This window comes from Humulus lupulus, chromosome 7, assembly GCF_963169125.1.
Source record: "Humulus lupulus chromosome 7, drHumLupu1.1, whole genome shotgun sequence".
In the NCBI taxonomy this organism is placed as follows: Eukaryota; Viridiplantae; Streptophyta; class Magnoliopsida; order Rosales; family Cannabaceae; genus Humulus; species Humulus lupulus.
In genome coordinates, this window is record NC_084799.1 from 128,860,561 (window position 1) to 128,885,993 (window position 25,433).

The window sequence follows — 25,433 nt, forward strand, 5'->3', positions numbered from 1 at the left end:
TGCTGCTACTGCTACTGCTACTACTGCTTTTACTAGTGCTACTGGCGCTACTGCTACTGCTTGTAACGACCCAAATTCACTAATTAGGCTTAAGGGCCTTGATTAGTGTGCCTGGAGGGCATAACAGAGATTATGTGTGATTGAAATGATTAAGATGCATGATTATGATTTAAAGCATGTTATATGACTATGTGTATTATGCTATGTGATTTGTACCATGTGGGTGTGGTGATATCAATGTGATGCACGTGCCGAGACGGTCCTAGAAATCTAGATAATGGTAACTGGTGATTTGGTAACCTGCGTAACTGTTTGTAACAATAGAGAGTAACAAGTTTTGTTGGAAAGGTGGTAAAATTGTAAAGTTAGTAAAAGGACAAGTGTGCCCTTGAGGTTTAGTTAGAAATGGATATTTGTGGAGGGATAAAGTGGTCTTTTGGCAATGGTTTAGATAAGTTTCAGCTAAGGAAAATGCAATCACGTATAACACTTTGGGAAATTGGTTTATGCTGAATTTTGGAGACCTAGATATAGAGCAGAAGAGAAAGAGAAGAAGGAAGCTGAATTTGGCTCTTGGAAGGAGAATCAAGGGGTTTAGAGTTATCAAATCAAGCCTAGGCCAAGAATACTCAGAGGTGAGGATTTATCTAAGATTTGTTTAAGTTTCAAGTCTGGTTTTTAGAGGATAGGCATGAATTGAAGCAAGTTGGTGACTGGTTTTGCATGAATTCAGAGTTGGAATAATCAAAAGAGAAGGTGATTTGAAGCTAGAGTTTAGGAGAATTCAAGCTGGGTTCTTGACTGAGGTAAGAGTGTATCCTGTTTAATTTTCGTAGCTGTTATGGATTAAGAATCTAAAGGGTTTGGTTTGCACTTTTTTCAAGTCTTGGTTTAAGTGTTTGAGTCTTAAATTTAAGTGTGAATTCTGTGGGTGGTTGTGTAATTGAGCTAGATTATAATGTTTATAGGTTGTTGATTGGTCTATTTGGGGTTTTAAATTGGTTTTGGGGCTTAGGTGTGAGTTTGGGGTGATTTGGAGTGATTTGGGTTTGGGAAAAACGCAGGGGAAAACCCAGATTTCTGGCCTCGCGAAGGAGAGCCGCGGCGCAAGACTGTTTCTGGGCAGAGCAAGTTCTCTGACTTGCTGGGCGCCGCGGCTCAAACTGGTTGGGCGCCACAGCCCTATAGGGCTGCGCCGCGGCACTAGGCCAATTTCAGGACATGGGATTTTTCCATTTTGAGCCTTTGCTCCGGGGGTTCGGGGGATGTCTTCGGTGCATTGTTTTAGGGATTTGCGGAATTCCGAGAGTGTGGGATTGGTTCCAGGAAGTAGTTTTGGATTGATTAGTGACAAAGGATGTTTCATTTGTGATGTGATTAGGTCTTTGGAGAGGCTCGGGGTAGAGGACCGTGCTCGCGGCTTCGTGGTGTCGGAAACTAGTGAATTGAAAGGTAAGAAAACTGTGCCCGGTTGTATGATTGTGATGGGACTAAGTGCTATCGAGAATTGTGTCGTGTCAATGCTGGTATCACGCCATGGGACACGTAAAAGCGGTCTAAGAGTACCGTACATGATATTAGCGCACAAGGCGCGAATTGGCCACTGGTAGCCAAGAACAATGGGATAACAGAGGGAGCAGCCTGAGAGCGCTAGCCCTGGTTATCATTTGTGAACTGTACATGTTATGAATCGATATGCTTAGTATGTGGAATACTTGATGGTACTGACTAATTATATGGTTGAGATTATGTGATGCAATATGAGATATTGACTTGTCTGCTAATTGCTTATGCTCTGCTGTTGTTGTGTTTTCTTGCTGGGCCTTGGCTCACAGGTGCTACGTGGTGCAGGTAAAGGCAAGGGCAAGCTGGACCAAGCCTGAGGTGGAGAGCTCCGAGGTGGAATGTACATAGCCAGCGGTTCGGCCGCCACTGTCGAGAAGTGGACCAGGACAGGGATCACCTAACTGCTTGTTTTGCCTTAGCATGGCCGGTTGTTGTATATAAACCTTGAGACTTTTGTAAACAGTCTTTGAACTTAATATTTTTGGGATCCCATGTAACAGATAATACATTTTAATGAAAATGTGGCTTTTGAGACCAAAACGCTTTTAACCCTAATTCCTTTATAGTTTAAATGATACGATTTTTATTTAAATGACTTGATTAGCAAGTCTGGCACTTTATAAACACACAGTGTAGTGGTCTTAGTTATCCAGGGCGTTACACTGGTACTTCTGCTACTGCTACTGCTGCTTCTACTACTGCTACTACTAATGCTATTGCTGCTGCTACTTCTACTGCTACTACTACTACTGCTACTGTTGCTACTGCTGCTGCTACTTCTACTGCTACTACTACTACAACTGCTACTACTACTGCTACTGCTACTACTACTGCTACTGCTGCTGCTGTTGCTGCTGTTACTGTTGCAGCTACTGCTGCTACTGCTGCTGCTACTACTACTACTGCTGCTACTGCTGCTACTACTACTACTACTACTGCTACTACTGCTGCTACTACTACTGTTATTACTACTACTACTACTACTACTACTACTATTGCTGCTGCTGCTGCTACTACTGCTACTGCTACTGCTACTACTGCTCCTGCTACTGCTGCTACTACTGCTACTGTTACTGCTACTGCTACTACTACTGCTACTACTACCGCTGCTACTGCTACTACTACTACTACTACTTCTGCTCCTACTCCTGCTCCTACACCAGCTCCTGCTCCTGCTCCTGCTCTTGCTACTGCTCCTACTACTGCTCCTGCTCCTACTACTGCTCCAGCTACTGCTACTGTTACTCCTCCTACTACTACTACTACTGCTCCTGCTCCTGCTACTGCTCCTACTACTGCTCCTGCTCCTGCTACTGCTCCTACTACTGCTCTTACTCCTGCTACTTCTCCTACTACTGCTACTGTTACTGCTACTGCTACTACTACTGCTACTACTACTGCTGCTACTGCTACTGCTACTACTACTACTACTCCTGCTCCTACTCCTGCTCCTACACCTGCTCCTGCTCCTGCTCTTGCTACTTCTCCTACTACTGCTCCTGCTCCTGCTACTGCTCCTACTACTGCTCCAGCTATTGCTCCTACTACTGCTACTGTTACTGCTCCTACTACTGCTACTACTACTACTCCTGCTCCTGCTACTGCTCCTAATACTGCTACTGCAACTGCTCCTACTACAGCTACTGCAACTGCTCCTACTGCTGCTACTACTACTACTACTGCTGCTACTACTACTACTACTGCTACTCTACTACTACTACTACTACTACTACTACTACTGCTGCTGCTACTACTACTGCTCCTGCTCCTGCTACTGTTCCCACTACTGCTCCTGCTCCTGTTCCTGTTCCTGCTCCTACTACTGCTACTGCTACTGCTCCTACTACTGCTACTGCTACTGCTCCTACTACTACTACTACTACTACTACTGCTGCTGGTGCTACTGCTGCTGTTGCTCCTACTGCTGCTACTGCTCCTACTGCTGCTGCTACTGCAGCTTCTGCTCCTACTACTGCTGCTGCTTCTGCTACTGCTGCTCCTGCTTCTACTGCTACTACTGCTGCTTCTGCTACTGCTGCTTCTACTACTGCTACTAATACTGCTACTGCTACTGCTACTACTACTGCTACTGCTATTGCTACTACTGCTACTACTGCTACTGCTGCTGCTGCTACTGCTACTGCTGCTACTGCTGCTACTTCTGCTACTGCTACTGCTCCTACTACTGCTACTACTACTGCTCCTGCTCCTGCTCCTGCTCCTGCTACTGCTCCTACTACTGCTCCTGCTCCTGCTACTACTACTGCTCCTGCTCCTGCTACTGCTTCTACTACTGCTCCTGCTCTTGCTACTGCTCCTACTCCTGCTCCTTCTCCTACTACTGCTACTGAAACTGCTCCTACTACTGCTACTGCTACTGCTCCTACTGCTGCTACTACTACTACTACTACTACTACAGCTACTCTACTACTACTACTATTACTACTACTACTACTACTACTACTGCTACTACTGCTGCTGCTGCTGCTACTACTACTACTACTCCTACTACTGCTCCTATTATTGCTCCTGCTCTTGCTCCCACTACTGCTCCTGCTCCTGCTCCTACTACTGCTACTGCTACTGCTACTGCTCCTACTACTGCTACTGCTCCTACTGCTACTACTACTACTACTACTACTACTACTACTACTACTGCTGCTGCTGCTGCTGCTACTGCTCCTACTGCTACTACTCCTACTGCTGCTGCTGCTGCTACTGTTGCTACTACTGCTTCTACTGCTGCTACTGCCGCTACTGCTACTGCTGCTTCTGCTACTACTGCTACTACTACTGCTACTACTACCGCTACTGCTACTTCTACTGCTACTGCTACTACTGCTACTGCTGCTACTGCTATTGCTGCTGCTGCTGCTGCTACTGCTACTGCTGCTACTTCTGCTACTGCTGCTGCTGCTGCTACTACTGCTACTGCTGCTACTACTGCTACTGCTACTGCTCTGCTACTGATGCTACTGCTTCTACTGCTGCTACTGCTATTGCTACTACTGCTGCTACTGATGCTACTACTATTGCTACTGCTGCTACTGCTGCTACTACTGCTACTGCTGCTACTACTACTACTACTACTACTACTGCTGCTGCTGCTACTACTACTACTACTACTGCTACTGCTGCTGCTACTGCTACTGCTACTACTACTACTACTACTACTACTTCTACTACTACTACTACTACTACTACTACTAATAACTAGTTAAGTAAAGTTCTGGAACTCTACAGGTTGGAAGACCCACGAAGAAGATTCCCAGAAGGAAACACTCAGCACAACATTTCCGGTTGTCGTAAGTTGTTTTTGCCTAGTGACATTCTTCAAGATGGAATTATAAGACCATATGATTCCATGTCTTCTCGGGCTGTTCCTCGATACAATATTTATAGAGGAGCTCATTGAATTTTTACTTGAAAACTAGGTGAGGTGCATTGCTGCTTACATTGGCTTGAAGGTGCCACACACACAAATGGTGGACTGCCTCAAGCATGCCTACCTTTATTGTGCATGCCATAGCAAGGTCTCCAACGGTCACAATAACATGTAGTGCCTTGTTGTTCATGCACTCTAATAATTATTATAAAACCATATGTATGTCTTCTCCATTTCATCATATAGCAATGCCACTACAAAAAAAATTGTTCTGAAATGATGGTTAACCTCGACGTAGATTTGTAATGGTTTGTTGTATGTGTTTTTTTATATGTGGTGTCAAAAGCCATGATATCTTCGAAACAATCGTAATCTCAACGAGAATTTCTGTCGGCCTAGAACAGGTCTGCCAACCTATACTCAACGTCAATTGTGTGTGTCTCATAGAAATCAGGGTCATGGAGACCGAGACATTATAGCTAACTGAGTGCACCTTCAACGTCTGTTTCCCCTTCTTCTTCTTCTTCTTCTTCTTCTTCTTCTTCTTCTTCTTCTTCTTCTTCTTCTTCTTCTTCTTCTTCTCTTTGCCAACCAATCTTATTATAAAGATCATTTTTAATGAATGGAAGATAATCACTCCTCCACTTTCTCATTCTAGATGATTTAATATATGGCACGTATGTATGTCAAATTATCTCATTGACATGACCTGTGCACCTAAATAATATGGTACACCTCAGTTAGATTGCAGGACATGCAACTCTGTCTTTGTAGCTAGGTCATGATTGGGAACTAGGTTAAAGTCTTTCGCCACCCATGTGTTATCCGACCTGTCCAAGTTAACCCAAAGTAGTGCGAGACAGCCTGTCCTGGTGATGGCTCTGGCAATTTTCTTTCGGTTAATTAAGTTTTTGCACTTCTCTCTTTTGAAGCACTGTTTAGAGCAAACGCGTTTTCTTTGCCACTCTGAGTTGTCATAATTTTTGCGGTGAACATCTTCTTTTCGAACGCTAAACCCCATCTATTGGGAGTGCTTGTAGTAAAAACCTTCCCATTCTTGAAGGCTACAAAGGTATTTGTCTACAATGTCTTCTTTTGATAGTTCTTGTGGACCTTTATTGAAAAATTTAACTAATTTTGGTGCTGAAGAGACGTCATTTTCTATATCTTGTGTGTTTTCCTAATCTTAAATCCTTGAATACATACAAACTTGATTAGTGATCATGAAAGTATGAAAATTATTTAATTAGTACAAAAGTGGTGATTTATTAGATTTCGTAGTGCTCAATATTGAAGTCTATGATTTCTCTGCTCTAATTATTTTAATAAATTATCAGATTTTGTTGTTAAAACCCTAATTTTTTTAGTAAAGGTACTATTAAAAAATTATTACGGGAATGCCCAAAATGTTATATTTTATTTTTCAATATTCAAATTTTTAATAAAGGTTCATTTAATTTTGGAAAAATTAGAAAGATTAAATTTGTGGTCCAATAATGTACATGGGCCCAATAACATATATTGGAAAAGGTTTCTTCTTTGGCCCAATGTTTGTATTTCCCTCCTATACATTTGGGTTATCAGTTTCGTTGGGAAATGAAAAGAGTAAAACTATGGATAATGTTACCAACAACACTCCCCATATATAGAGGATGGCTACTAGAGCATGAACTCGTGTGGCCATAATATACAAAAAAAGTAAATCAAATTCTAATTTAAAACCTATTTGTTTTGATTATTATACGAGAGGTAAGTGTGTGTAATGTTTACTATTTCTTTGGCGTTTGATCCCACTAATATGTCGAATTTATAGGTTAGGTTTGAACCTCATTAATAACCAAAGGGTGAGTGCTTCCACGTATGGCCAACTTATGCTTAGAAAAATAAGATTTCGAGTACAAAGTAAGTTCAATTTAAAAGTGCAATCACATTAAGTACATAACATACTGAAATTATAACACGGATATATCTCCTACTACAAAGAATTACTTGAAGATACTAATAAAATGTACATCGATTACCCATAACAAGTGTTTTAGGTAATTTTAGTACCAAATGCTCGTATGTACTTAATATAAATAAAACAAGGCATTGGCGGGACACTTGCATGACATGAAATTTAACATAATGCGTGCATAATGTAACTAGAGCATATAACCAAAATAACGATATTATGAAATATTATTCAAGCACTATAACGTCCTCCTAATTCAAGATCGTTACACTGTGTACTTAAAATTGTGTCAGACTTGCTAATCAAGTCATTTAGCTTAAAGCGTGTAACTAAGGTTAATGACAAGGGTTAAGGTTAAATTTTTTGGTCAAAGAACCGTTGACTTTTATTTAAAAAGTTTCACATAAACATGGGATCCCAAAATATTACAACTAAACTTTTAAAAAGGGAATTATACACATCAAAAGTTACATCAGCCGGCAGAAGCAGCAAAACAGGGCTATAACCCTAGTTCCTCTGAGATAACCACAACCATGGTGGTCGAGTAGCCGTATATGTACACGTCGCCACCGAAGCTCTCCAACTCATGCTTGGTCAAGCTTTCCCTTTCCCTTACCTGCACCATAAAGCACCTGTGAGCTGAGACCCAGCAAGAAAACTAAACATGCAAAATCAAAGAATGTAAACTTGAAAATATCCATTCAACATAATCAGTAACAACAATCCATAGATATTAGCACTTACATTCAAGCAGTTGATCATTGGATCAACATGGGGCTGCTGCCCTAACCAGTTGGCCTTAGAGCCAAACCTGGGTCTATGCCCTAGCTACGTGACCATAGAGTCACCTGGGGCCCTCACCCTTAGCTCTATCTCACTAGCCATAAAGCTAGCCCAACCCCTTGGTTTATTATCGACCTTAGAGTCGATCAACGTAATAATACGTTACTGGTTTAGGCCTAAGCCTCTCGACCAGCGTACATCGTGCAATTGCTGTCCTTGACTCATAAGTCAAGCCTTGATCCAGGATTACATATCTTAATACAGAAAACAGATGTGGATAGGCACATCCTGATAAACTAAGCATATATGCATGTTAATCGTATAATACCACTAAATATCCATTTCCATAACGGTAAACATACATATTTAACAGGGCCGCATTCCCTAACCATAGAGTGTATGCAACGATTATAAAACACTTAAACATTTATCAGCAAACATGTGAACTAATAGCCTAGCATACACATCCTGGGGCCCAAGCCCTACTCATAATAACATATCATAGTTGGGCCAAGCCCTAATCACGTATACATTGTATTGGGTGCGATTTTCTTACCTCAGGTCCAAGTAAGCCTAAACAAGAACGACCCTCGAGCACGATCCCGTTCGGAGCCCTAGAGAACACCTAGTCACAAACCATAAATGATACTTCAATGAGTTTAAATTCCAAAGCCCGATCCCGGGACCAATCCTGCGCCCTCGGGACCTCTAGTTCCACCAAACGGGGTGGTAAAATCGTCCCTTGAGACCCTGAGAAAAATCCCTAAAAAGTACCCAAAAATCAAGTTTTGAAAGTTGAGTAGCACTACAACGCTACCTATAGGGCGCTACAACGCTAGAGTTAGAGACTCTAGCCCCCAAAAATTGCAGCCTAGCACTGTAGCACTCCCAACCTAGCGCTACAGCACTGACACCATAATTTCGAAATTCTAGGTTTTCTCTTCGAGTTTCCCCGAGCCAAAGCTCCAAAAATCCATCCCTCAAGACCTCCAAACCCAAAATTAACCATAGAAACACACTCTACTCATCAAAGGCAACATATCCTAACCAAGTTTTTTCCAAAAACTCCAACCAATTCCAAAAATCCATACCCAAGCTCTCAAGCTCCAAACACCATAAAAACAGAGTAAGAACTCAGAAAAAATTCAAAGATTGAAGCTCAAAATAATTACCTTGATGGCTGCCCAATGGTTCCCAAGCTGATCTTAGCTTGATTCTACACTCCAGACTTCAATTCCCAAGCATTCCTCTTCCAAAATGGCAAAATCCCAAGAGAAAGAGAGAGATACGGGAAAGAGAGAAAAAATAGAGAGTGTTTCTTCTGTTGCCTTTGTTTCCTTCCTTCTAATTCACAGCTTCCTATTTTGGCTAAGTATAGACAAATCTTATAAAAGACTTAAATGCCCTTAAGTCCAAAACTTGCCCTCTAATGCCCATAGGGGTAGAATAGTCATTTGCCACCATTTCTCAACATTTCCTTAAATAAATTTCAGCTATCTTAAATAAACACAAAATAAATATCCACTACCCAATAATCCCCGGTAATGTACTAATTTACCAAAATACCCCTAGCCTCACCCCGAGCCGGGTATTTATTCCCATTGTAACCTTTTTCGCTAATTTCTCACTAGGATCATCTCGTGCCGAGTAACCCAAATAAACCCACATAATAATGTGGTCTCTTACATATATCACATATGTGCACATAAATATGCAATTATGCCCGCAACGGGCCAAATTACCAAAATCGCCCTTCTAAACAGAAATGGGCCCACATGCAAATTTATTACCCCTAAACATGCACAACTAGTCGTATTATCATATAATTCACATAATTACAATTAATATAACAATTAAACACATAATACCATATATTTCCATCCTGGCTCCCTAATCAAGGCCCAGGCCTTATTAGGAAATTCTAGGACGTTACAAGCACTATGATCTATGTCGTATTACTTGAGTCGTTAGCTTCCACACACAACTCACTGCTAATGGTCTCTTGGCGATTCACCATAGTCCCTAATCTGGCACTGTTGGAAAAGGAAAGACTTAATGTCCATCGAATTCACCCTTAAAGTCAAAGCTTTCTTAGCAGCAACATTCTTAAAAGTGGAAAGCTTCTCAATCTTAAGATCTTTCTTCATAAAATTTTTGCACTAACCACGAAACCTAGGCTTAGTTTTTTATTTTTGTATTCCCATTATCACTCGACGACACCGTGGCAGACCTATTGACTAATGATGCAGTAGAGTGGGTTGTCATTTTAGTGTTCTTAGTGGATGGAGGTGGAGTGGAAGTGGACTTAACATGGAATGGAATTGGAAATTTTTGGGTTGGTGATTCAAGCTCTATTTTCACATTGAACTCCTCTGAGAATAGATTGATGCATAACTCAGAGGATGACATGTTTTTCTATTGGTAAGTGCAAAAAACTAGGTACAAGGTGAAGGGTTGGGGTGGCGGGTTTCACTGAGCGGGAGTGATATATACTGGGAGTGAGTGGTTGTTAATTCTCATCAATTGCTTCCCACCAAAAACACAAATACTTAGGGATGTTATATTCACCCTTAACAAAAATTCCTACCACTAAATGTAAACCCTAAATAAAACTAGAGTTTCATGATTAGAATACGTAAGTGGCATAGTCTCATGATTCAAGCAAAGTATGTGTACGGTGAGAGTCAATGTTACCTTTAAGTCATTAAGGCCCCATGCTATCTAAACACTTGCATCCCTTCTTACTGTTCCACCTGCTAAATTATGGACAGCTAAATCAAAGGAACCTATCTTCGGCTGAAATTTTACCCTAATGAAGATCCTACAACATTATTAAAAGGGAAATTATATCTACATTTTTGTTATGAATTAGTTGGATCCATGATATAATATGTACATATAACGTAAAGTGTAATGATTTCATGAAAGTTTCTCTAGCTTAGTGCGGAGATTTAGTTGACATATGAATTAGTGGAAAGAATAATGAAGCCATACGTGAAAATTTTCACCTAACAAATGATTGCCACTGCACCAAACTAGAATAAGTATATCGTTTGGAAAACCAAAACATAAACAAAGCATATAAAATACATATAGTTTGTTTAGAAGGGCATCACATGAAAAATACCTCTTACGTGATCTCATACAATATCTACTAACAAGTAAACGTTGCTTCACTTAGTGAATTTCTATGGTAGTGGATTAAGATCTAGGCACCCAAGGGTAAAGAGAGATTCATTATCATTTCGGTTCATAAAAAAATGTGAATGCCTCATATATATACTACTATTGAATGACCCATTTAATGTGGTGGTTCTGATTTGTTGTGGCCACTCATGTTACGATAATTGTTGTTCTTTTTACACCTTGCGGTTTATGGGGTGTCGTTTCATCCAAAAGTTATAGGAAAAACTATTAATGTTATTCCATGACATGAATTTTTTTAATAAAGCCTCGAACAAGTTGTATATGGTGAAATGGGACATGACCTTAAATGCATCAATTGGCCGGTGATAGAGAACAATACATAATATATTATAGAGTATTAGTATAATGATTGCCTTACATGAATCGTATTTATTGGCTTGCAAAATGGAAACGCTCACTACTAATTGGACACATACATGAATGGTGGATGATATATATATATATACATATAGAGAGAGAGGGGACGCCATATATATATAGACTATTATTTTTTAATGTGGAAATTGTAGGACATACTTTTTTTTAATGGTCGATTGCATCTAGTAATCAGGGATCATTCAAAAACCATAGGAGTAATGAACAAAGGTTATAGTAGAATTTACACAATACATTCAAGGTGAGATGGAGGACTTGTTAAACTCAGACCATAACATTTAATACATAGATAATACGGAAGGCAGGAGGGATTGAATTCCCATTTCACATTTTTTATTATATAAAACAAACTCTGAACATCAAGGTTAACCCATCAAAACCCTTATATTTGTGGACCCTACCTAAGCTCAGATTTAGTATTCGTAAACATATTTTGGATTAAAAGTTTATTTTTCATTTAAAATAATGTCTCTGTTGATCTTGTATATAATGGCCATGCTGCCATCTGTTTCTATCGTGTTAATAGAATAAAAAGGAGAAATATTGCATCCGCGCACAAGATCAATCATTGTATTCACTGTACTTTTGAGTAACTATTTAGGTTTCGGATTGTTTAACCCAAATTTGGACATGGTGACGTGGCATTTGAAGAGGACACGTGGCAGTAAATGACATCAAATTTTGAAAGTTGGTCGAGATAAGATAATTGGTTGAGTAGACATCATTAGTGCAAAGAGTTGTGGTCTACTTTATCTTAGCTGGTAACATCTCATGAAGCTGCTCGAAGATGGATCTGCTTGAAGGACAACTTATTTAAACCTGAAGATCCAGATTTCACGAGATATTATGAAATATTCCAAGATATTTACGTAACTGATATTTGAATGTATTTTTCCAGTGTTATTTGAATTTGTAATCAGTTGTAACATTGCCACACTACACATGTAGGGCCTAGATTATTTTGTAGGGCCCATAGCTCATTAAGAGACTCTAAAATAGGAATCTCTCATAGTCACTATTTTCACAAGTTGAAGGCGCACTTTACAAACAAAATCCCTATCAAATTGTATTCTCTCTCAGGCTTAAGAAACTCTGTTGAACCTGGTTCTTCTTGTTCTTGGGTTTGAGACCTTCTTGATTAATATAAGGGCACGTGGACGTAGGTCATTACCAACTCTTCAGGTCGAACCACTATAAATTATTTGCGTCGTTTATTTGATTTCAGTTCATAACATTATTTTCTATCATTTATATTGACTCGGTGTTGTTGACCAAAACGTTGGTCAAAATTTTGGTGCTTTCATTGAGAGCTGAAATCCAAGATCATCCTCTATCAAATCCATCTAAAGCAATTGATATCACTACTAGAAGCCAAAGCCAAGAATCACAAGGGAGAACCCTACCACTGGACACCATGACTGCCCTTCAAGCAGTCAGATTCCCCCTGCACTCTGGTCAGCAGGTTCCTCCACCTAGAGAGCTGCTTCAACGAGCAACATATGGGTGTGAAGAACCCCACGTGGACTTAGGGGAAGAGCTTAACCATGATATTTAACAACTGAAGGAAGTCATGGGATAGATGCAGTTGAAGCCCTGCATAAGCACAGACAAGACTTTCAGTCTTGGATGGATCAATGCTAGCGAGTTCTTGAAGCTCGTCAAGAAGAAGTTGATCGTTGTAATGTCAAAGTAGCAAGGCTGCTAGAAGTTGTCTTACTACAGACTCAAGCAACAAGACATCGACCAATAAATCCTCATCTTGAGAATACTGGCCAAGCAAATCCAGAATTTCAAAGGCTGATTGGTCGAGCCCCAGGGCCTGCTCAACCATCAAGGTTCTGAGACCAAATGGTTCCCTCTGGGCAAACTCGAAGTCATCACTTAAACTGGGGGGGCTCAACCAGGAGTACAGTGTCAACTCCATCAAGATGAGCAAGTGCAACCTATTTGTGACCAAGGTCAATGTTGTGGTAGACAAGTGTATGGAGAAGGAAGGCCTACTGATGGGATACCAAGGTGTGCAACTTCAAGGGGAGGACAACCTCCTAATCCATAAAATCCAGGGCTGGTCAACAGTTTCGACAAGCGAGGAATGAACGACCAACTAGTCAAAATCAAGGCTAGCCACCTCATTGTGCTGGATGCAATCATGGTCATCCTTCAAGAAGAGGTAGATGAAGGAATGATCAAGAAGCCAGTAGCAGCTATCAAACATCCTACCGAGATGGTTATGATGAAGATGAAGGGGATAGTCGGCACTACAAATCCCACAACAATCAATATTATGATGATTGTCATAATGATGGAAATCCAAGAGGACAATTTGTTCCCCCAAGGCTACCTGGGCCTCAAAATGTTCCTGCTAGGGAAAATGTGCAGCCTGGAGGACTGTTTTTCCCACTAAGGCAGCAAGAGCCAGCAAGTTTTCCAGTAAGACCACCTCTTGGTGCTCCTCAACCGAACAACTAGAATGATGGGGGGTGGCCTAGAGGAGGCAATGTCTTTAATAGACTTGGAAATAGAGGACACAACTTGCGAAATGTCCTTGAACAGTTTTGGGAAGCAATGAGTCTAATGTTGTGGGACCCATTGCACAAGTAATCCCATCAGCATCATGAGGAGAAACAGCAACACTCCCAGTCGTTACACCAACAGTTGTGCCAGTAGTTGCTCTAACTATTCAAGCACAGCTTGATGCCCTCACTCAGATGGTTCGGGAGCTGATTGCCCCAAAATTAACTGATATCGACTTAGAGAGAAGAAAATGATCTCATTTCTCTGATCAAATCATTACACTTACCATCCCTCCTAAGTTCAAGATGACAACTTGGAAGATGTACACTGGAAAAGAAGTTCCCATGTCACACATGAATAAATTCAAAATACAAACGGATCTTCAAGGAGTAAGAGATGATGTCCATTGTAGGATTTGTCCTGTTACCCTAACTAACTCTACTCAACAATGGTTCTTTAAGCTAGAGCCTGGAACCATCACTTATTGGGATACATTTGTGAGACTCTTCTACTCACAATTCTTTGATGGTCGTATCCTACTAGCCGATCTCAATGACCTTATTGACATTAAGCAAGGACCTAATGAGCCCCTCAAAGATTATGTGCAGCACTTTATGCAAGAGGCCACTTGGTCCAAAACAGTCAGCGATGATGGAAAGCTGATGGCCATCATGGCTGGGATCCAGTTTGAAGGTCCTCTATGGACTGATCTTAGAAGAAAAATTGTCTACTCAACTAGGGAGTTCCTAGATCGAGTAAATGAGTTCATAAAACAAGAAGAAGCTATACGGAAGGCTGATTTGGCCAACCAAACTAGAACTAGTATTGGACCAACCAAAAACACTGGGGTCGTTAACCAGAAGCAGACAACCAATGGTAATGGTAGCAAGAAAACAAGAACGATGGCAAACGAAGTAATAATTCACACGGTGGCAACCATATTGATAACAAACGGGTGAAAACCAATGATAAGCCATGATAATACACTCCTCATTTTACCACCTATTCTACGCTCTTAGGGCCACGAGCAGAAGTCTTTCAAGCCACACAAGCTGAAGTACCCTATAGGAAGCCAAATCCTATTAGGAAAGATAAAGCAAGAAAGATACTAACAATTTTTTTCGCTTCCATAACGTTTATGGACATGACACCAATGAGTGTAATCAGCTTAAGGATGAAATTGAATTTCTCATCAGCCAGAATCATCAGGCCATGAGAAGATACGCTCGCCATCCTGCTGAACAAAACCAGGATGTTGCAAGAAGTGTGGATACACCAATCCAACCTTTACAACCAACACCAGTTGCTAGTTGATTAGACATGATTTGAGGAGAACCACACCTAGCTAGCGAGAATAGGAGCCCTAAAGAGATATGCCCGAACATTATGCCATGAACCAAGAGAAGAAGTGTTTGCTTTCAAGGAGCGTACTCCCACAACACCCCAATATGAATGCAAGCCCATTATATTCACCGAGGACGACACCACACATGTCAAGTTTCTGGACAATGATCCATTGGTGATAGAGGCCCAAGTTGCCAACATGATCATTGTGAGAACCATGATAGATCATGGTACTCTAGTTAATATTCTTTTCAAGACAACTCTTGAAAGTATGAAGTTATCTGTTTGACATTTGGAACCCTGCAGACAAACTTTGTATGGTTTTACTGGAGAGGGAATGACACCAGCAAGGACAATCAAACTAGCAGTAACAATGGTAACTGCACCAAAAAACAGTGCAACTATGGTCACATTTCTTGTAGTTGATCTTCCCTCAGCTTTCAATGCCCTACTTTGAAGGCCGATACTTATCGACTTGAGAGCTATCACATCCATATTCCACCTCATGATGAAATTTCCAACTAATGCTGGAATAGGATGTGTTAAGGGAAATTAAAGGGAAGCTCGGGAATGTTACAATCTTCCATCACAACTACTAAAAAAGGCTTGGCAGCGACCAACATGATTTTTGTTTGACCAGCAGAAAGCAAGCCAACAACATTGATGGAGATGAGCACAACTCCCTTGAACGAGCAAAGTAACTCCAAATAGGGTGTTGCCCAAAGCGAGGAAGGGGACATTGATCCTCTCTTTGGGGATTATGATACTGGAGGGGGACCAATTGAAGACTAAGAGAAAGTTCCACTCGACCAGAATGAACCAACCAGAGTGGTAAAAATCAGGAAAAACTCAGAGGTGATAGTCAAGTCTAAACTTATAAGTTTTTTGAGAAAGAACCAAGACGTGTTTGCCTAGCCGCACAAGGAAATAGTGGGCATCAACCCTACTGTGATCAGCCATGCCTTGAACATTGACAAGGAAAATTTAAAGCTCGTACAACAAAAAAAGAGGATGCTCGACAAAGAAAGGTCAAAAGCCTTAAAAGAAGACGTTGAAAGGCTAAAGGAGAACAAGTTCATAAGATAAGCATTTTACCACTACTACAAATATAGGCTTTCTTTGCGGTTTTTTTTAAACAATAAATAAAAAGCGCAGTGAAAAGGTTTGAAAGAGTCAAAAAAAGTATATTTAATGTCCGCGCCATATTTTATTGCGGTTTTTTAAAAAAACGCAGTGAAAGGTTTGAATGGGACACTTTTCTCCGCGGTTTGGGGGCTAAAACCGCAGAGAAAAGTGTGGCACCTTTCTCTGCGATTTTATACCCAAAACCGCAGTGAAAAGTCCACTTTTCTCTGCGGTTTTGGGTATAAAACCGCGGAGAAAGGTGGTCTCCACCCACTAAAGCCCGAAAACCTATTTTTCCCACTCATATTTCTCATCTTCTTCTTTGTTGAACACGGCCGAAGCTCTCTCCCTCCACACCGTCCCTACCCACGGTAAGCCCCACATTGTCTATTTCTTTTTGTTTTTTTCCCATTTTCTTGCATATTAAAGCTTGAAATCATGTATATATAGTTAATCTTGAGTTATTTTGAAGTTTTAGGGTAAAAATGAAGAAATATTGTGTGGGTTTAATGGTGGTTTCTATGTATGTTCATATGGTTATTTTTTGTAATATTTTTGAAATTTTATATAGGATTGGAGGACATTTTCATTGTTTAAAATGTGTATTGATCACTAAAACTTAATTTATTTAATGTATATTTCGGTTTAGGGTATTTTTGTATTATTTTATTTAGAATAATGTTGTTTACATAATTTTTTATATTAAAAATTAATTAGTGCTTGCATAATTTTGTATATTATTTAGGTAATGATTTTTTTTAAAGTATATTTTTGTTAATTATATTATTTTAGGATAAATTCAATTACCATATATTTACTAATGTTTAACTTTTTATTGTAGGAAATATTTGTTTGAGTGTGAGCTCCCACTCAAGGTTGAAATATATGTTCGAGGTTGAAATTGGTGAATATTAATTTTTAAGGTCAGTAGTAATTACTACTTAATTTTTTATTTTTATTTTTTATATTTACAAACTATTGTTAGAGGAGTTTGAATATATTAGATATTCATCCATAGTGAAGTAGGTTCTGAGATAAAATTGTGTGTTGCGGAGATAACAGAAGGTTGAGAACATGTGTGCCTTAATGAAGTAGGATCTATGAATTTTCTGTGTGCTGTGGTGACTTATGGTTGAGAACATGCATGTTGTTTGTTATATGTTTTGTTTGATGTGAATTTATAGGTAGATAACTTGGGATATGCTATAAATACAGAGGAAACTCAGCCCAATTTTTTTTTTATGATATTAGTTGAACATGTTTTATAAGTTACTATATATAATAATAATGTTTTTGTTTTTGTTGAAATTTTAAATACATATGAATTTTGGATATGTTATAGAAATAAATGAAACTCTGTCCATTTCATTTTATAATTTAATAATTGATTATAATTTTAGAGTATTACTATACTAATTTTCTTTTCATTATCAACTTAGGAATTAGGTAGATATTATCATTATGGATAAGTCATGGATTCTTGAGAATAGAGAAACACAACAATTTCAAGACGGATTCAACCAATTTTTAGAATTTTGCCAAACAAATTGTAGTGATCCAGAGAGAATTCATTGTCCATGTATAGATTGTGGTAATGGAACAAAAGGAAATATTACCATAATAAAAAATCATGTATTTTGTTGGGGATTTGATACAAGTTATCGTACATGGTATTGGCATGGGGAATCATTGAAAAATAATCATCCATATCCATTCGGGAGGCGAGGGGTTGATGATTTGGGTTATAGTGATTTTGACGATCATCCTATGGAATTGCTCGATGAAGCACAAGAGGAGTTTGTTGATGATCCTTCAAAATTTGATAAATTGGTTAGAGATGCAGATAAACCATTATTCAATGGTTGTCTTAAACAAAGATTACCAACGATGGTAAAATTTTACAACATAAAAGCAGAAAATGGAGTTAGTGATAAATGTTTTTGTCAATTTTTAGCTGCTTTTAAAGAGATTTTGCCGTCAGATAATTGCTTCCCTGAGTCTACGTATGAAGTGAAGAAAACTTTAAATTGCATAGGCTTGAAGTATGAGAAGATCCATGCATGTCTGAATGATTGTGTGTTATATCGTAAAGAGTATGCAGACATGGACACTTGCCCAGAATGTGATTCACCCTGCTACAAACCTAACAAGAGTAAGGAGATCAGGAAACTTATTCCTCAAAAAGTGATGTGGTACTTGCCTTTGATTCCGCGGCTTAAGCGATTATATCGAAGTGCAGAACACTCTGAAAACTTAATATGGCACGAGACTAGGCGAGTGAAAGATGGTAAACTTCGACATCCTGCAGATTCGCAGGCTTGGAAAAAAGTTAATAACCTAAATCCAGAATTTAAAACTGAAGCAAGACATCTTCGTCTAGGTCTAGCTGTCGATGGTGTAAATCCACATAAATCTCTAAGTAGTAGGCATAGTTCATGGCCTGTCTTCCTTGTTATGTACAATCTTCCTCCGTGGTTAGTTATGAGAAGAAAGTTTTTGATGCTCACGTTAATGATTTCAGGCCCAAAACAGCCGGGACACGATATAGATGTTTATTTGGCACCATTAATTGATGATTTGAAAGATTTGTATGAAAATGGTGTTGAGGCATATGACGGTTTTAAGAAAGAAGTCTTTAACTTAAAAGTTGTTTTGTTGTGGACTGTTAATGATTTCCCAGCTTATGGTAATCTATCAGGGTTAAGCGGGGGATGACCATAATTTTGGACATTGGATGTTGGTGCTCGTGATGATGCGGGGGATGACCATAATTTTGGACCCTTTAAAAAATCATAAATCTCCACCAATAATTACAGAGGTTATGGAAAAGTAAGTTCTTCAATTGTAATGTATGCATTATTAATTTTGAAAAGTTGAGAGCATAATATGTATTTAATTAATTTTAATTTTTGTAGAGCATACACACAATGTTTGGAAAATGAATACATCGACACATTTACAAAATTGGTGAGAGGTTCTTGTCCAAAACAACCTGAAAGTCATGAATGTGATTATTATGTACTAAGATACATTTATGATCTTGTAAATGCACCAAATCCAGCAGAAGTTATCAAGAATAAAGTATGTTATATTTTAAACTCTTTTTTGCTTAAGAAAAACTAGATATAGTATTTAATTATCTAATCTATATTAACTTTTCAATTTTGCAGTGGTTTGACAAAAAACAATTCAATGTCAAAGAGGATCTACTACCACTACAAAGTGATTGGTTAGCTAGATTAATGCCATTTGTTTATGAAATCTAAATTTTTGTATGTATGTAAGATTAAAGTGCTAACTTATATTGGTTAGAATGATTAAAGTCTTTGATTCATTACTAGCCAATTATTTTGTATTAGATATGAAATGTATATATAATAATTTAACAAATTAGTTATACTATTGAAAATAATTATTTATTAAAATTGAAAATTAATTTTTTTTATTAAAAATGCTCGGTTATCAACCGAAATTAAAAAAAAAATTTATTGAGAAAGCCCTTTTCTCTGCGGTTGTAGTAAGCCAACCGCGGAGAAAAGAGAGTTTTCTCTGCGGTTGTAATAAACAAACCGCAGAGAAAGCTCTCTTTTCTCCGCGGTTTTCTTATTACAACCGCAGAGAAAGCTCTATTTTCTCCGCGGTTGGCTTACTACAACCGCAGAGAAAAGTGTAGCTTTTCTCCGCGATTTGCGTAACACTTTTCTCTGCGGTCGAATACACTGCGCTTTTCAATACTCTCGAAAACCGCGGTGTATTGAGTAAAAAAACCGCAGAGAAAGGCCTTTTTTGTAGTAGTGTACCCTGAGTAGGTTTCAAACCTTGTTCTAGTTCCAAAGCCCACTGGAAAATGGAGGACTTGCGTTGATTTCACAGATCTAAATAAAGCATGCCCCAAGGATTGCTTCCCTTTACCAAGAATTGACCAGCTAGTCTATGCTACTGCAGGGCATGAGGTTCTTACGTTTGTGCCCTAAGGTTTGGATTTAATGCCTCAAAAAATGAAGCACAGTATGAAGCCCTGCTCGCTAGATTACGACTTGCTAGAGACATCAAAGCCCATCAATAGAAATCTGCAGTGATTCACAACTAGTTGTGAACCATATATTTGGCAAATACCAGGCTCGAGGCATAAAGATGGTTTCCTATCTAAGCAAAGATAAAGATCTTCTGACACAGTTCAAGAAATTTACTATACAACAAGTGCCACGCGATCAGAATTCTAACGCTGATACCTTAGCCAAACTAGCAAGCGCCAAAGATACAGATACTCTAAACATAATACAAGTTGAGCACCTTGCCCAACCAAGTATCAATGAAACAAAGATGGTGGTGCTGCTTGACAATACCCCTTCCTAGATGACTCCAATTGCTACTTATCTAGATCACGAAACTTTGCCCCAAGACAAAAACAAGGCCATAAAAATATCAAGGCAGGCTGCTAGATATATACTCCTTGATGGAGTAATCTATAGACGAGGGTAGTCAATGCCTCTGCTCCAATGTGTCACCAGTACAGAAGCTGAGGTATTAATGATAGAAGTGCACGGATGATTTTGCGGCAGTCACGCAAGGGGTAAAGCCTGGCCAAAAAGATATTAAGAAAGGGTATTCCTGGACCACTATGAATGAAGATGCAATGGAGTAGGTGCAAAAATGTAATAAGTGTCGTAGATTCTCTAAGATACCTTGACCAACTCCTAATGATCTCAAACAAATGCAAAGCCCTTTGTTGTATGGGGAATAGATATGATCAAACAACTACCTACGGGAAAGGGGGAGTTAAGTTTGTAGTAGTTGTAGTAGACTACTTTACTAAATGGAATGAAGCAAAACCGCTAGCAACTATTACTTAACAGAAAGTGCTCGACTTTGTGGTAAAAAGTATCATATGCAGATATGGACTACCAAAAAAGATAGTTTCAGACAATGGTACTCAGTTTGACAGTGACTTATTCACAGACTTTTGTGCACAACATGGTATCACAAAAAAAAAAAAATTGGCAGTTGCTCATCCCCAAGCAAATGGACAAGTAGAAGATGTTAACAAAAATTTAAAAGATACGATGAAGAAGCAACTTGAGCAAGCTAAAGGAAATTGGTCGGATATTTTTCCATAAGTACTATGGTCATATCGTACTATTGCTCAAACATCAACTAGTTATACCCCATTTCCCTTGGCATATGGATATGAGGCTATGATACCAGTTGAATTAATATGAACAACGAGAGAAATCACAGTTGCAAGTAGCTACTTATCAACAAAAGGTTGCTCGATATTTTAAATCTCAAGTTAAGGACAAAAAGTTTGCCACAAGAGATCTAATATTGCGACAAGTATTCCAAAACACTAAGGATCCTGCAGCAAGAGTTTTGGGGCTTGATTGGGAAGGACCATACCAGATCGTAGATGTTTTACAACGAAGGACGTACAAGCTTGCTCGATTAAACGGTGATCTAGTCACTAGATATTGGAATGATGAACATCTAAGAAAATACTATCAATAACCATTGGTCGTAAGGCAGGTTTTGCCCATTTTATATGATCACTGTGGTGCTATATTTATTTTCTCTTTGTAAGGCATGTTTTTGCCTATTTCTTTTTTGTTATTAATGCAATTTTGTTGTAAGGCACGTATTTCCCATTTCTTTTTGTAATGACCAATTACTTTCTAGACAATTTTGTTATCTGGTCATCAAACAAATTTATGCCCTTCAAAACGACCAGTTATTTAATAAAGTTCAATTCCTAATGTTTTCATTCAAAACATTCATTTTTCATAGAATTTTTCAATTCAATAGACACAGTCTTGTTCATTTTATTACGAGATATTTACAAGTGTGTTAAACACACTCAACATTACGAAATTTTGTTATCTTAACAAGTATTGCTTATCATGTGTGATTTTTCTTTTCATACACAAGTATACTACTTTATGATATAAATTTGAGCAATAGTGTTGCTCGAAAAGGACTGGCCAATTAGCAAGTGAACAAGGACATACATTTGGGATTTTTTCCCTTGCAGCGCACCAAATTTTTATTTATTTATTTTAATTATTTGTTATTTTTAAATTACTTGTTAAGTGTTAGAATTTTATTTTAAATTATTTGAATTGTTTGGTAATAACTATGTGAATTGAAATTGTTAATTGTTTTATTATGTAAGTTCTTCAGTTTTGGTTGTGTGCACCAAGCTGGATAGTTAGTAGAAATGCACCCTAGCACTTGTGTGTGTGCATGTGCATGGTAAGCATGGTGGGCATGCAATAGACTACCATACATTATAGTTTCAATTATTTATTTAAAAATGAGATATTTCTAGAACACTTGTGTTCACACAAGTGTAAATAGGAAAGTTTTTTCCATTTTATTTAATTTAATTTGATAGAAAAATTTAAAAGAAAATAAAGGGAGAAATATGTAAGGGATTGATTGGTTAACCTAAGCTATTTTTGGAAGGTGGAAAAATGCATGTGAGGGTGTGACAAGGCCTTGTATGGCTAAGTAGAGAGAGAGAGAGAGAATGAGAGGGGGTTGGCCAAAGGGGTGAGAAAATGAGGGCTTAGTTTCCTTTTTGGTGTTATTGACTTATCTCTTTGATTTTTAATTTGATCCTTATTTGATTTCTAGGAAAAAACTAAGGAAATTATAAATTAGAACTACCCTTTTTCCCATTTTCATAGTGGTTAGTCTCTAGGGTAAATATATAGCAAATGATTGGAACTTGAGAGCTCCAAAATGGTGGTTGTCGAACCCTAGAAGAAGAGAAGGAAAAGAAGAGAAAAGAGAAGAGAAAGGAAGATAATTCGTGGGGAAGAGAAGGAGAAGAGGAAGAAGGGTGATTCCAATTTAGGTTTGTGTTTTTTATTTCTCTAGTGGTTGAATCCTTTAATCCATCTCCTCACCTTCTTGTTGCTAAGTTTTCTTGTTATTGTTTTGTCTTATTTTCTTGTTGTGGATTCAAAATCCCTAGGGTTGTATCAAAGAGGAGATTTTGTTTGGGTTGTTGAACTATATCTAGGAGGTAATAGAGAATCCTAACCCTTTTGTTGTTTTGATGTTGTCATATTCTTGTTTATGGCTTTGGATTATTGTTTGTTGTTTTGAGAAAACATGTTTATGATATATGATGATGTATTTATCATTGTAGTTTTGATGGATATATGTTCTAGTGTATGTTTTTACAATATTTGTATGGTGAATGCATGTGTGGTTATGATATCTTGATTAGAAACATGATTAGTGTTTTAACTAAATTATGGAAACAAGAATATTTTGAGGCATGTTTTGGCATAGGGTATGTTTTAGGGTTTCATATGTTTTTTTTTTAATAAGCATGCTTATTGATTTGGGGTATGTTATGTAAATTTGGACATGAAAAATATGATGTTTATATTGTATATTTATCATTAAGAAGCATTTTAGGGTATGAGTTTGGGGTATGATGATAAACTATGTGGAAATTGTAATTCATGAAGTTGTTATGGTATATAGGGTTTCGACTATGGCATATTAGGTTTAGGGTTCCTTTGTTTTATTTAATTATGAGCATGTTGTGATTTAATTTTATCAATAATGTGCAAGTGTACACAATCAACAAGTAATATAATGATAAGTTGAGTATCATCTCCACATGGATTGAATTAACAAATAATTGTGCACAAATCAATTACCAAATAATTTAATAGTGATAAAAAAAATAAATTGAAAATGCTTGAAATAAACTAAGATGACAATATAAAAGCAAAATAAATTCAATTTGGTGAAATGAGCTTGAACAATTAAATTCTTCTATGTCAAGTAACCTGTATGTTTTGATACAGCAAAATCTCAGCAAAATTCTCAGAGTTAACAAGAGTACAAAATAAGTTCATAGAACTTTCTCAAATACTATGGTCTTAATTTTTTCACATAATTAAACATATTTCTATGTCAATCAAGTTTAAGAATTCATATTTAAGCATCAATTCACAATTGTTACACAAGGCAAATAATACATTCCTATGTTATTCACAAAACATAATCTAACAAGATTATCTACTTGTGTCATTCAAGTTTATTAATTATATTCAAACTTTCCAGCACTAATATAACTCAACATCTTGCTATTGATGGCCAACAACAACAAGAATTCATCATTAAGCACACTTGAATGAACAATGGCTATTTTTGCTAAAATAAAGTGCTAGAAATTTAAACACTAAGACATATAGTCAATTAATAATTCAAGCCTCAAAAGATTTAGTTCATGGCTAAATTCAAGAGCACAAATCCAAAATCAAAACAGCCCATGGGTATTTAAATAAAAAAAGCTAAAGAAATGAGATTAAATAGGAGAAAACAAGCCAAAGATGATAAATTAATAATCTTGTCTTCCTCCTCTTCTTTTTCTTCCTTGGATTCTCCTCTTCAAGCTTGGAATTTCTTCTTCTTCTTTTTCTTCACTTATTTTTTTTTCTTTTTTCCAATGGCAGCTCTAGGATTATCTTTATAAAATGGTGGTTGATTTCTTTTTATGGTGCTAGGGTACAATCTTTTCCAACATTAGAAAGCCCAATTCTCTTCCTTTCCACTTTTAGGCCCACCTCTAATTGGTCAATCATTATTCCGACATAAGTATGCCCATGTGGCAATTTTTACACTCCACACCAGCTGTAAAAGCCACTTTGCATTTACTTTTTCCAGCTGGGCTATAGTTCTCCACGTAGCTTCAGAATGCTGCAACAATATCTTTTTAGCAATTCTGCACATTTAAGCATTTTTCAATTTCTTCTTGCTAACTTTTCACTCATTTTTCTTTCCTTGATACTTTGAGCTCCTTTTACACAGAAAATGAAAGCAAATCAATTATTTAATTCCAAAATAGCTAAAAACAAAACTCAACTCTAAAGTTAAACTACACAAGACATAAAGACGGAACTAACTAAAAATTCAACAACTAAATGCTCAATTCATCACTCTTTTCTTATAAAATCATGTTTAAAAGTATAATAAATAACTCTATATCATAGAGTTATCACACCCCCAAACTTATGTCATTACTCGTCCTCAAGTGATGAATCTAAAAAAAAGAAACACAAGAAAAACCAACTAACTACAAGACAACACAACAAAGAAACAAAACAAAAGACACTACTACAAAGAGGAGATGCTTACTTAGTATTTGACCTAACAAGGGAA